At 43.4% G+C, this 7,726-nt stretch overlaps 1 protein-coding gene across 1 annotated transcript in view; it reads right to left on the minus strand.

The window, feature by feature from the left end:
- Window positions 1-7,726, minus strand: part of LOC101347258 (zinc finger protein 699-like) — a 31,583-nt gene that overhangs the window by 17,987 nt on the left and 5,870 nt on the right. The window lies entirely within an intron of this gene.

A 7,726-nucleotide genomic window follows, 5' to 3' on the forward strand; every position in this document is an offset into this window, starting at 1 on the left:
CTTGCACACCTTCTCTTTCAGTCTTATAATAATCGATCAACCAGTAAATCAGAAAATCATCAAGCTTTCAGGAGGAGTCTCCCATTTCCTTCCTCCCCACCACCCCACCCAACTGGCTCCACCTCTTTTATTTCTTGGTCCCAGCGTAAATGTTCCCTCTCTCTCTCCCATCTGTATACCAGTCACTCCTCTTTAAGCACTATCCTTCCTTTTATTAATTTCTCTAACAGCATTCTCTAGTTTTAATTCACATCCTATTTCTAGAACAGTTATTTTCAGCATAAACTGGGGAGTTTGTGAGATAGAGAGAATCTCAAGCCCCACCTAAGATAAAAATCCGCATTTTCACAAGACCCCTGTGGTATCCACATCCAAGAACTCGCAGTTCTAGTGCCTGTAACTGAAGGAAGGAACATTCCATCACGGATGCCCTGTCCAGCCTGCCTACCAGCCCGGTCTGCACCCGCCGACTCCTCGGCTGGCTTCGGTGGTCCAGCTGGGCCCCGCTAGCCTCTCCCAGCCTCCGGTCCGTGCCGGGCTTATCAATGTAGGTAGATGCCACCCCAGAACCCCCGGCACCCCTGCGGCTAGAGCACGCTGGCCAGTGTGTGCAGAGAAAGGCCTGGAGGGTGGCGAAAGCCCACGCCTGCACCCACAGCCACCTCTGAAGTAGAGTGCCGGTGACCAGCAGAACTTGTCCAGAGGTGGACACCCAGACTCCAGGAGACAGCGAGAATTCTGGAGGGGCCTGGGCCAGGGCAGAGCCATCCTGTAACTGTGACACAGGCCCTGAGGGCTATCTCCTTCCCGCCCTCCCCAGCTCATGGGTCTGAGGGTGTCCAGTATCTCAGCCTTCCTGGAAAGACAGGGAGCTGCTCCCCGCAGCCCAGAGATGGCCGGGGCTAGGTGGAGAGGGGATGCCAAAGGCCAAGGTGAGGGCAGAGGCCGCGAGGTGCCCGAGAAGGATCCAAGAAAGAGGACCCAAATCAGCCGCTCCCCCACTCTGGCCGGAGCCAGGGATGGAAGTCTGTGAAAAGAGGCTGACAGGTGACACATGGCACACGCTGGGGAGGGGGACTGATTGACCTGGCTCCAGGATGGCCCTGTCGTGGCCTCCCTCTCCTGGGGGAAGGGAGAAGACCAGTGCCCAGCTCTCACACCCACATTGCGGACGGTGGAGCATGCCCTGCCAGGAGCCTGGAGAGAGGGGGCAGACAAAACGAGTGTGGTGGGGAAAGGCTGTGCTAGAGGGCAGGAGGGGGTCATCAGGCAGGGAGGACTGGTTGGAGATCCTCGGTGCTGCCCTCTTCCCAGCCGCAGAGAGCTGCGGATAAGCTGGGAGGCCTGAGGTGGCCGTGACAGGACAGGGGGAGGATGAGGGCCCATCGCAAACTAATCCGCAAGGATCAGGCTACTGGAGAAATACACAAGCTGTTTTAGACCTTTTCCCACGGCATCACCATCATACGTGCTCCCCTCGTGAAGCTCACTGCTCCCCCAGCCCCAAGGCCAGGCTTCAGTCTCAGGGCTCTGAGGCCAGCAGGGTGCAGAGGGAGCACAACTTCCAGGCCCCGCCCTGGCCAGCCCTCTTTCTCTGAAGTTTGATTCATATTCAATTCCTTCCAGAAAAGGGTTGTCTTAAGGAAAATTCCAGAGCAACAAAAAGCTGGTAGTAGCCATGAAGCCACGTCTCACTACCCAAGACATGCACAAAAGACTAGTGTGTCGATGGTATTTACAAAAATGGTCCCCAGGGGTATCAAACGGCAAAGCCCTTAAGGGACACCTGCTGGAACTTAGGCAGTTTGTAAAAAGAAGAAATGACTTTCTGTTGTTTGCAAACTTGGAGCAAACAAGATGACTTCAACAGCACCAAAGAATCCCAACTCTTCATGAATTTCTACTGCTCTCTTGGAGCCGAGGTGGAGGAACTTCTGCAAGGCCTGCCCAGCATCCCTTGGGGGAGGCCTTCTAATGTCGTGCCCTAGTCTGAGGACAGTAGCTTAGTGTGGAGGTGAGAGAACCTTTGTCTGGCAGGGGGACGGCAGACAAGGCAGAACTCTAGTCTGAGGGGGACAGCCGTCCAGTCTCCATGACCCAGCCTGAGAGAGGGGGGTTTGGGAGCTGGGTGGGTTCCAAGGGGGTCAGGGATTGGATTGGTTCCATGCTGCTCAGGAGGCCTAAAACTGATAGAATAAAAGTTAGACGCCATGGGGGGCTTTCAGCCAAACTATAAAACCAGACCAAATCCATTCCTCTTGAGTCAATTCCGACTCACAGCGACCCTATAGGACAGAATAGAACTACACCACAGGGTTTCAAAACAGCAGCTACTGGATTCAAACTGCGGACTATTTAGTTAGCAGCCTGAGTTCTTAACCACTGCACCACCAAAGACCGCCTAAAACTGAAGATTGTGGCAGCTGGAGGCCAGAGAAGGCAGGTGGTAGAAACACATTTTCATTGTTGTTGTTTTAAGTTCAAGTCAATGGGCTCAAACATAGCAACGATTGTGAGGGAACACTTACTCTTTCTGTAACACTGTAATACCCTGATACCAAAGCCAGAAAAAAAAAGCCACGAGAAAAGAAGACTACAGATCAACATCCTTTACGAACCAAGACATGAAAATCCTCAACAAAATAACCAGTAAACTGAGTCCAAAAGCATATTGTTATGGATTGAATTGTATCCCCCAAAAATGTGTGTCAACTTGGCTAGGCCATGATTCCCAGTATTGTGTGGTTGGTTGTCCATTTTGGGATCTGATGTGATTTTCCTATGTGTTGTAAATCATACCTCTATGACGTTAATGAGACAGGATTAGAGGCAGTTATGTTTATGAGGCAGGACTCAATTTACAGGATTAGGTTGTATGTTGAGTCAATCTCTTTCAAGATATAAAAAAGAGAACCCATCAGAGAGGAGAGGGACCTCATACCACCAAGAATGAAGAACCAAGAGGGGAGAGTGTCCTTTGGACCCGGTGTGACTGCTCTGAGAAGCTCTAGGCCCAGGGGAAGATTGAAGACCTTCCCCCAAAGCTGACAGAGAGAGAAAGCCTTCCCCTAGAGCTGGCACCCTGAATTCGGACTTCTAGCCTCCTAAACTGTCAGAGAATAAATTTCTGTTTGCTAAAGCCATCCACTTGTGGTATTTCTATTATAGCAGCACTAGATAACTAAGACACATATTAAAAGAATTCCACACCATGATGAAGTGGGATTTATTAAACAATGTAATACACCACATCAATGAAACAGAGTAAAAGAATCACATTATTATCTCAGTCAATACAAAAAAGGCCTTTGACAAAATCCAGGACACTTTCACGACAAAAAACATTCAACAAACTAGATACGGAAGGTAAATTCCACAATACGCTAACACCATACTCAATGGCGAACGACTGAAATCATTCCCCCTAAGAACAGGACAGACCAGTAAGTTCACTTATACCACTGCTATTCAGTATTCCACTAGCAAAACTATTCATAGATGATATGATCCCATATATAGTAAGATTCCAAAGAATCCACAAGTACTAGACCTGATAAACGAATTCAGCAAAGTTGTAGGAAACAGTTCAGCACACAAAAATCAGCTGCAGTTCTATAAACCAGCAATGAACAACTTAAAAAGAAAATCAAGAAACCCCTTCCGTTTACAATTGTATCTTAAAGAAAAAGAAAAAAAAAAAAAAACACCTAGAAATAAATTTAACCAGGAAGGTGAAACACTTGTATATGGAAAACTATAAAACATTAACGAAAGAAATTAAAAAGACCTTAATAAATTGAAGTCGCCTCAGAAAAAAACCCTGGAGATCTACTTCTAAAAGGTCCTAGTTATTGAAAGCCCTATCGAGTACAGTTCTACTCAGAAACACATGGGGTCTCCGTGAGTCAAAATCAACTCAAAGGCAAATGGTTTTTTTTTGTTTGTTTGTTTAAATAAATGGGAAGAAATCCTGTATTCATGGATTGGAAGATTTAACATTGTTAAGGAGTCAATATATCGATTCATTGCAATACCAATCAAAATTCTAACAGCCATTTTTGGAGAAATGGAAAATCAAATCCTGAAATTCATATAGAATTACAAGAAGACACGAATCAATCCAATGCAAACTTAAAAAGAGGAACAAAGTAGGACAACTCATACATCCCTATTAAAAAATGTACTATAAAGCTACAATAATCCAAACACTGTGCTTCTGGTATAAGGGAAGATATATAGACCAATGGAAGAGAATTAACAGTCCAGAATAAACGCACACATTTATGATCAATTCATTTCCCACAAAGGTGAAAAATCCATTCAATGTTAAAAAAAAAAAAAAAAGTCTCTTCAACAAATGGGGCTGGGAATACTGGGTTTCCACATGCAAAAGAATGAAGTTGGACCCATACATCACAGCATATATGAAAATTAACTCAGAATGGATTAATGGATATATAAACTAAAACTGTAAAACTCTTGGGGTTAAAACGTATGGATAGTGCTTCAGGACCTAGTTTTTGACAATAGATTCTTAGATGTGACATCAAAATCATGAGCAAGAAAAGATAAGTTGGTCATCAAAATTAAAAACTTTTGCACATCAAAGACTTTATCAAGAAAGTGAAAATACAACCTACAGATTGGAAAAAATATTTAAGACTTATATATCGGATAAGAGTTTAATATCCAGAAAATATAATTCCTATAACTCAACAACAAAAAGACAAACAACACAGAAAAAATCGGGCAAAGGACCTGAACAGACGTCTCTCCAAAGATAAACAAATGGCCAATAAACACGAGACGATGTTCAAAATCATTAGTGATTTGTTGTTGTTATTGGGTGCCATGGAATCGATTCCGACTCACAGCGACCCTATGTAGAACAGAATGAAATACTGACCAGTCCTGCGCCATCCTCACAATCATTGCTATGTTTGAACCACTGCTGCAGCCACTGTGTCAATCCATCTCATTGAGGGTCTTCCACTCTTTCACTGACTCTCTACTTTACCAAGCATGATGTCCTTCTCCAGGGACCAGTCCCTCCTGATAACGTGTCCAAAGTACTTGAGATGAAGTCTCACTATCCTCGCTTCTAAGGAGCATTCTGGCTGTACTTCCGCCAGGACAGACTTCTTCGTTCTTCTAGCAGTCCACGGTATGTATATTCAATATTGTTTACCAACACCATAATTAAAAGGCATCAATTCTTCTTCCTTCTTCCTTATTCATTGTCCAGCTTTCGCATGCCTATGAGGTGACTGAAAAGACCATGGCTTGGGTCAGGTCCATCTTAGTCGTCAAGGTGACATCTTTGCTTTTCAACACTTTCAAGAGGTGTTTTGCAGCAGATCTGCCCGATGCAATGCATCGTTTGATTTCTTGACTGCTGCTTCCGTAAGCACTGATTGTGGATCCAAGTAAAATGAAATCCTTGACAACTTCACTCTTTTCTCTGTTTATCCTGATGTTGCCTACTAGCCCAGTTGTGAGGATTTTTGTTTTCTTTATGTTAATGTGTAATCCACACTGAAGCCTGTGGTCTTTGATCTTCATCAGAAAGTGCTTCAAGTCCTCTTCACTTTCAGCAAGCAAGGTTGTGTCATCTGCATATCGAAGGTTGTTAATGAGTCTTCCTTCCATCCTGATGCTGTGTTCTTCTTTGTATAGTCCAGATTTTCAGATTATTTGCTCAGCATACAGACTGAATAAGTATGGTGAAAGGATACAACCCTGACACACACCCTTCTTAACTTTAAACCACACAGGATCCCCTTGTTCTGTTCGAACAATTGCTCTTGGTCTAATTACAGGTTCCTCACGAGCACAATTAAGTGCTCTGGAATTCCCATTCTTTGCAATGTTAGCCATAATTTGTTATGATCCACACAGGTGAATATCTTTGCATAGTCAATAAAACGCAGGTAAACATGTTTCTAGTATTCTCTACTTTCAGCTAAGATCCATCTGACATCAGAAATGATATCCCTCATTCCACATCCTCTTCTAAATCTGGCCTGAATTTCTAGCAGTTCACTGTCAATGTATTGCTGTAACCATTTTTGTATTATCTTTAGCATAATTTTACTTGCGTGTGATATTAATGATATTGTTCTATAATTTCCACATACGGTTGCATCACCTTTCTTTGCAATAGGCACAAATATGGATCTCTTCCAGTTAGTCGGTCAGGTAGCTGTCTTCCAAATTTCTTGGCATAGATGAATGAGCACTTCAGCGCTGCATCCATTTGCTGAAACATCTCAACTGGTATTCGTCAATTCCCAGAGCCTTGTTTTTCACCAAAGCTCTCAGCATGACTTGGGCTCCTTCCTTCAATACCAATGGTTCTTGATCATATGCTACCTCCTGAAACGGCTGAACATCAACCAAATCTTCATGGCACAGTGACTCGTGTATTCCTTCCACCTTCTTTTGATGCTTCCTGTGTCGTTCAATATTTTGCGCACAGAATCCTTCAATATTGCAACTCAAAGTTTAAATTTTTTCTTCAATTCTTTCAGCTTGAGAAATGCCTTGCGTGTTCTTCCCTTTTATTTTTCTAACTCCAGGTCTTTGCATATTTTATTATAATGCTTTGTCTTCTCAAGCCACCCTTTGAAATCTTCCCTAACCATTGGTGATTAGGGAAATGCAAATCAAAAACAAAAATGAGATATCACTTCACATCCACTATGATGGCTACTATTAATGGTAGCAATTTAAAATGCCACTGCCTCTATGGAAAACATTTTGGAGATTACTCAAAAAGTTAGGTGGCATCAATGGTTCAGTGGTAGAATTCTCACCTTCCAAGTGGGAGACCTGGCTTTAATTCCCAGCCCAACGTACCTCTTGTGCAGACACTCCATCTATCAGTGGAGGCTTGAGCGACACTATGATGCTGAACAGGTTTCAGTGGAGCTTTCAGACTAAGATGGACTAGGAAGAAAGGCTTGGTGATCTACTTCTGAAAATCAGCCCATGAAAGTCCTATGAATCACAATGGTCCATTTCATTTCATAGTGCACGGAGTAACCATAAGTCAGAGTCAACTCAAAAGCAGCTAATGACAACAATATACAAAGGGAAGCAAATTATGGTGCCATCAAGTTGATTCCGACTCACAGTGACCCTATAGGACAGGGTAAGACTGCCCCATGGGGTTTCCAAGGATCGGCTAGTGGATTTGAACTGTCAACCTTTTGGTTAGCAGCCAAACGCTTAACCACTGTGCCACCAGGGACCCAAAGAGGCTTCAAAGAAAGGTTAGGCTCTAACCTTGTGATCATTACAAAAACAACCTGTTCTCACTTGAGAGAGAACAAAACTATGTCACAGATTCTAACTCGCCTTGGGTCAAACATCTTAATAAACAGCAGAATACAGGTGGCTGGGTTCTAGAACGAACCCAAAGAATCAAAAATTCAAGTAAAATATACACCATTGAAAGGACACTGGTAGACGACTTCCTAACTGAGAAAACTTGAAACAAGTCAAAAACCAACAACAAAGAATTAGTTAAAAGGTCATTATTTATGCACACACATATGCATATACATAATCAGTTACTATTTTTACTACTTGCTTACTGAAAGGGAAGAGGATTTAAAGCACTTACTGATGAAGATCGAAGACTACAGCCTTCAGTATGGATTACACCTCAACATAAAGAAAACAAAAATCCTCACAACTGGACCAATAAGCAACATTGTGATAA

Source organism: Trichechus manatus, unplaced genomic scaffold (assembly GCF_000243295.1).
Source record: "Trichechus manatus latirostris isolate Lorelei unplaced genomic scaffold, TriManLat1.0 scaffold00057, whole genome shotgun sequence".
Lineage (NCBI taxonomy): Eukaryota > Metazoa > Chordata > Mammalia > Sirenia > Trichechidae > Trichechus > Trichechus manatus.